This window comes from Pezoporus wallicus, unplaced genomic scaffold, assembly GCF_028554395.1.
Source record: "Pezoporus wallicus isolate ANWC-B61680 ecotype Strahan unplaced genomic scaffold, APGP_CSIRO_Pwel_v1 scaffold_2617, whole genome shotgun sequence".
NCBI lineage: Eukaryota > Metazoa > Chordata > Aves > Psittaciformes > Psittacidae > Pezoporus > Pezoporus wallicus.
Window position 1 is genome coordinate 353,934 of NW_026637592.1, and position 6,932 is coordinate 360,865.

The window sequence follows — 6,932 nt, forward strand, 5'->3', positions numbered from 1 at the left end:
TCATCCTCATTATGGCTTTGTGTTTTAGCCTAAAAAGCTTTTTGGTTTTTTTTTTTTTTTATTCATTCCAAAATGGTTTTAATTAACAATTACCTGTTAGTTTCAAAAGCTGCTGGGATTACCAAACACTGACATTTAACCACATTTATCCGTTCCCTGTGCCTTTATGAAATGGGTTTATCCTGCAGGGCTGCTGTCAGTGGAAGCTTTGTAAGTCAAAAAGTAGGAATGGGCCCTTAGCGTATATACGGGGAAAGAACAGAACTTAATCTGTTTTGGAGCTTTTAATTCAATACAACACTGTCTTTTTATATATATATATTTTAATAAACAGTAAGTGTTTATTAGAAAAACAGGGACACCTGGAAAGTTACTTCACTGAATGCAAAGGTTTCATGTTTCCTATTAACTTAAGAATTACATGGTCAGGATTTTACAATTTGTGGTTTCTTTTGAGATTGTTTTGGTTATAGGCAAATGCGCTCTGCGAAATACAAAGGCAATAATCTCTCTGAAACTGCTGACGACCAGGTCATTAAGTAAGGTGGCTGGCTCCGTTTCATGAACTAAAGAACACTGTTGGAAGAAGGAATAACGTTTAAAAGTTAAGAGGTGACTTTTGTAAGCGCTCACACTGATGACGAGCGCAGGATGATTGCACAATTAATTCTTTGTGGCACACATAGAAATCTGCAGCCCTAACAGTGGTCATGTAGAATCTCAGTCATTCCGATGCAGGGCGCTAGGCAAAAACACGTTTGAATTCTCCTTTTTATACAACTAGGTGTACCGAGGTTCAACTCTTAGAGCCAAAGTGACACCTAATAAAGGTGAGGCAAAGAGGAGATGACAAATAATGGAAAGTTGTAATATATACCATAATAAAACCTCAGATTTTACTGTTTATTATCCTTAGTGAAGCAGAAGTCCGTACTCCTGCACTGCACATTTCATTAGTGTGCGCAGTAACGCCTGGATGAATTTGAGAGCAAACCCTGCTGACCTTACTCATACAAGCAGCCCTGCTGCCTCTCGGATTGTGTTTCACACAACCACAGCCCACTCCTGCAACACTCATGTTCCAGAAGATAAAGGTTGCTTTATAGAACATGCTGTTTGACATGCAAGACTGTCATGCATATTTACATATACATATGTAACTACTTGTCAACTTGCAAATCAAAGGTATGCTTCCGATTATATAGACAGAATCTCTTTGTAGGAATGAGAAATTTAATATATTTTATATATAGGAATAAATGAGAACTTATTTTTATATATATTTGTAGATATATACATTTTTACGTATTTTATGTATATTATATATACAGACATACGTAAGCATAAAAAAAAATTAAAGTTCTACAAATAGACCCAACAACTTCAGTGGAAACAATCACAGGAAGTGCTGAGAGATTACAGCTGTTCCCCCCAAAAATCTTATGGATAAGAGGAAAAAGAGAACATAAAGAAACATGACTATTACTTTGTATTTGAGTGCATGGGTTATTATCTACATCTTACAAGGCTTGGATTTGACAACCCAGATAATAGCTTTCCTGTAGTAAAATTGCCCTCCCTCTCTGAAGAGCACAGCTGGACATCAGGGGGTTTAGGAAAGCAATATAACAATCAGTGGGCTAAAACCATCTATCCTGAAGATATACATGTTTCCTATAAAGGCTGCACACATCAGTGCATCCAAAGAGGTTTCTGCTTCCAACAGCCAATTCCCATCTTTAAATCAGTTAAGACTGAAGTCTTGGTAAAAATTCTGTGAATGCCAGAGAAGTTCCCCCATGGTTACAACTCCCAGAGCCTGATCCCTTCATGTGCTCTTTCAAATCTGCTTGTCAGCCCCGAGGATGCCACAGTAATCTTCCCTGCATCATTCCAGTTTTAGTCTATATACCACTAAAAAACCCCAGCCTTCTTTAATCCTAGCACCTGTGGTTTTAATCACCACAGGAAATCCTGTTTCCACTAAAGTCAGTAAGACTTAAAATATCAGCAGAGGAAAATGATCAGATTCACTAACTAAAAATAAAAGTAATTTTAAAAAGGGGGAGAAATATAAGCCCAGTGGTTTATATACTAGTGTGTCTTGACATCTACTTATAGCAAGCATGACAAAGTAAAGACGGCAGAATAAAAGTCATCCCTTTAATCTCAATGTTTGAACTCCTGACCTGCATCCCTTCCTCACTGTTACAGCTGCTCCCTTCTATTTCTGAACTGCTCAGCGATGATTTGGGTTACACCTCATTAAGTAACATGTAAATAATAGCTATAAACACTGTACTGCTAACAGTGTCTATAGCAGTTTATTCAACAACTCAAAAGAACAAACAGAAAAACTCAAACACAAAACAAAACTCACAAAACAAAACTTTTGTGCTGTACTCACCAAACTAGCTCCAGAGAAGGTCTTTGTGGAACCTCTCAGCCTTACACATTTTTAAGCCCATTTTTTATGCCTAGCTACCAAAATTAATGAAACCAGTGTTCTCGAATAGCTGATCAAACCACACCTTTTCAGCTGCATGGTTTAAGCTTGATGACTCAATCTAGAGGCAGAACAGAAAGATGACAGTGATAATTCTGAGCCAGATTTAGGTTATTTTAGAGCTGGATCTAGAACAGACCACTCATATGCAGTGGTAGAAGTGTCAGTACCTACGCCTCCTAAACTGATGCTCTGTCTGGCTGTAGGCCATAGGAAGAACTAATGTAACACCCCTATTTTTAAGCTCTAAGAGCATATACGATTCTCTCCTACCTGGATGGTTTGTATTGGGAGCGTGCTTAGGAAAGTGCTCTCCAGAAGGAAGACCAACTGAGAGCACCTTCCCTACCATCCAAGGCTGGCTCTGGAGTAAGGACAAAGATCTTTAAAAGAAAAAGGAAAAAAAAGAAGTATCAAAAGAACTGTGGTGTTTTTCCACACGAATATTTCTATTTTTCTAGAAAAATGAGAGAAAGGTTTTATGCAAATAAGATTTAAGAACAACAGACACCAAGAATGGGAGAGCTGTATTAAACATATCAATGCCCAATTTGTTCTTTGGACAGTAACTACTCCATCATGGATATAGACCTACAGCTGAAATGCCTACGCTCACTAATAAAAGCGTCATTTGAACATCAACCTCATTAACAGCTAAGTCAAAGCTTAGAAAAGCCTACATATTGGCTGGGAAACGCAGACCTAATACTGATGTTATAAAAAGACACAAATGTATTTCCCTTCTTACCTGAACTATCTTCCTTACAATAAACTTATTTCACTCCTGCTTTAATTCTAAGCAATGATGCCAAAACTTGAAATAATCCTCCAGCAATTAAAAAACGGGGCACACACAGCAGATGGAGAGGACAGCAGTGGCACCAGCAGTCCTGATCTGACCTGCTGACTGGACTGGTACATCAGAAAGATGTTCAGCACCCTTCAAGGCCTGACCGGTCCCTTTGTTAACGCAGTTCACAAGAATGAATGGCAATTTATCATCCCATCAAGCTGGATTTGTTTGATCAGTTTTCTTACTGGAAGTGTATTTATACTTAGGTCTAATACATTGTTTTGGCAGAGTCACAAGCTCTTAAAGAAGCCCTTAAAGATGATCAGGTGTCTGGAGCATCTCTCTTATGCTGAGACTGCGGGAGCTGGGCTTGTTTAGTCTAGAGAAGTCTGAGAGGATCTCATCAATGCAGATCATTATCTCACAGGCAGGTGCCAGGAGGATGGTGCCAGACTCTTTTCAGTGGTGCCCAGCGACAGGACAAGGAGCAATGGCCATAAACTAAAACACAAGAAGCTGAACCTCAACAGGAGAAAGAACTTCTTTACATTGAGGGTGGCAGAGCATTGGAACAGGCTGCCCAGGAGGGTTGTGAGTTCCAAATCCACCATGGACGTGTTCCTGTGTAACCTGCTCTGGGTGACCCTGCCTTGGCAGGGGGTTGGGCTGGATGATCTACCAAGGTCCCTTCCAACCCTAATGATACTGTGAGTCTATGAAACTGAGGATCTTGCCTGATGGTTCTGAAATTCATAGTCTTTTTCTATTATGAAGTGACACCAAGAAGAAAATTTTGTGAAGCCTTTTCTTACATTTCTTAAGCACATAACAAGATACTGTCAAGCATTTCAGTCACCTAAAACCCAACTACATGCAAAACTACACTATTGTTACCAACATGTACCTGTGCAGCATCCTTTACTTATGAACCATAAGCTCTTTGGAACCTATTGGGATTGTAACTGAGGTAGCAGACCTACACAATGATGGATAAGCTATCAACATGGGTTTGGTCACCTTTCATGTCTGATGAGCATAGCGAGATGGTGAATGGATGGATGCCCAGGCAGGTATGTCAAGTCTCAAATAAGTAAGCTCACGTACTAAGCTCACGTACTGAGCCCTGTAGTAACAGTTTTCATTCAGCTGCCAGACCTCAGACACTCTTCTGAAACGAAAGCAGCAAAAGGCTGCTTCAAAAGCACATTTCTAAAAATCTCTGCCACTGACAGAGCTGGCAATGAAGCCTAGGATTGTTGATACTCATATTTCTACCTGCAACTACATACCCTTGTAATACATCATTGCCTACATACAGTGTCATTTGTGGATCACTTGAAAAACAAAGAAAATCCTCTTTAGATAAAATATGCACAACCTGAAAGTTAATGCAAACATCCACATAATCAAGAAAGCTTTCCATTACCATTTTGCTTGGATCAAGCAACACTTGTTAAGTATTCCTGTTCGGAACAAGAATAGGAAAGTCCTCCTTTTCTGGGAAAGAAAAATTTCAAAGCAACAAAGTGACTGAATAGCCACAGGGTCTCAGTCACAACCTCCAAGATTACGTTCATAATGCAGTTTATAATGGGTTCATAAATGGCTAGTGGAATCTTTAAGTACCTCAATATTCAAACAAGTTTTAAAACTATAACAAACAACCATGTTCTGTTCTATTTGTGATCAAACATGCCTATAATAGACATGGTTTGAAGACCCAATTAGTACATAACATCAGCAGGCTGTATACTTAACCATTTCTAAATTACACATTAAGTTTCTGATAAGAAGTGTAACCAGCGTATCTTTTAAGTGACCTATTTCTATTATTTAGCTACTTCTGAAAACACTTATGTCTGTAAGAAATCCTAGTGCTATCAAACCTCAGTGCAGGTCTGATCCTGGTTAGCAGTTCACAATTAACACCACATATACTGAAAACAGAATTAAGAAACACTGGGAAAATGTTGCAAAATAAAGCTCCAAAAGTTCATTCACTGGCATGAGAGAATGGGCTATTAAAATCACTGAGGCACTGTGAAGAAATAATGGGTTTTGTAAGTATTCCTAAAATCACCTTCCAAAGTGCCTCTTGGAAACCATTTGTGCTCATGAGGTCACATGTGAAGACCTGACGAAAGTGTCCTAATTCATTGTACAATCTGTTATCCAGCAGATTAAACACATGGATTTAAACAAAAAGAAATCATTCCAAAGGATGAAGCATTACACAAGCACAAGCATCTTTTTTGTTGAAGCTATTCAGTTTGACTGGAGTTTTATTACAACATATCCCATAAGACAGAACAGCAATTAAACAGATGCATTTGAAAACAAAACGGTTTGTCTAAGAAATATCAACCTTCCTTATCAGTCTGAAAAAGAATGATTAAGGAAAAGCCCTTATCTGCCAGATAATCTACAGAGGCAAAACCTTTGACGCTTACATACTGACAAGAGGTTAAAAGCTGCTGCTTTAGAACAGGAGTAAATCAACAGCATTCCATAATTTGGTAGCCAAGAACTCTCCAGTGTCTACCACTGAGGTCCTAAAGTCCAAATTTAACACCTTATTTAGCACAAGGATACTATCTATTTATTAAGATCCTAAGAGTCTTCCCTTCCTCAACCCTTCTCCTGGCCTTCTTACTGCTTACCTCAGCAAGTCTTGAAGAAATCATTGAGCAATTTGCAGGGGCTGGAAGTGAACAGCATTGATGACTGCTCTGTGTGGATATTAACTATGCCAGGACTCATTTCATAAGAATGAATAGTTTGTCATTTTAAGTTGCGCAGACTGTTCTGTGCCAGATTACTTCTACTTCTGCCTTCCTCCCTGGAGACAGCTACTGAGCCAGCTCTGAACAGATGCAGCTTTACAGACCACCTTCTTCTGGAAGCATCAGATAGTCAGAACACTTTTATGGCCTCCAACCATTTCTCTCTCTAAAACAAAACACACACTCACAAAGCCATATCTCCATTAGAAAACAGTTTGTAGCTCTTTCGTTCTGAGAACCTGCCTCACAGCTGCAGAAGTGGGAGCTCTTCCCTCCACGTTTTAGCAGGGAAGATGATACGGTGCTGTACCATCAGGCACAACAAGGATACTCCACCATCACTCATCAAGTGTTTAAGGAAACAGCAGGCTGCAGAAAAGCAGACAGAAGATGGTAAGATGGTTCTCTTTCTATTTTCTCCATAGGCCAACTCATGCTTTCCTTGCTGAAAAAATACTTAGCACAATTAACATAAAGAAAAATTAGATGAGAGGATAAGAAACATGGGGGAGAGCTTGCCCTGTGCCTCCTCTTATGAAAAACCACTTTGTTGCTTTGCATGCAATCCATACAATATTAAACTCTACATTTTCTAGAGTTGGCTTGAAGCCTAACAAAACTGGAACCACCCCATCCTTATTGGCTTTATATAGATAGGTACAGAAATACACAAAGTTGAGATGATTCATGCTCTCTGGAATGAAGGGCAGCAGCACAGCTTTGCTTAAGCAGAGATATTCATGGGAGCAGGCAAAACAGACCCAGCACTCTGCTGGCTGGGAAAAGCTGATGAAGGTTGTTCTTGGTAGCTATGGAAAAGGAAGAACATTACTGGAAAAGCGGGTGGGGA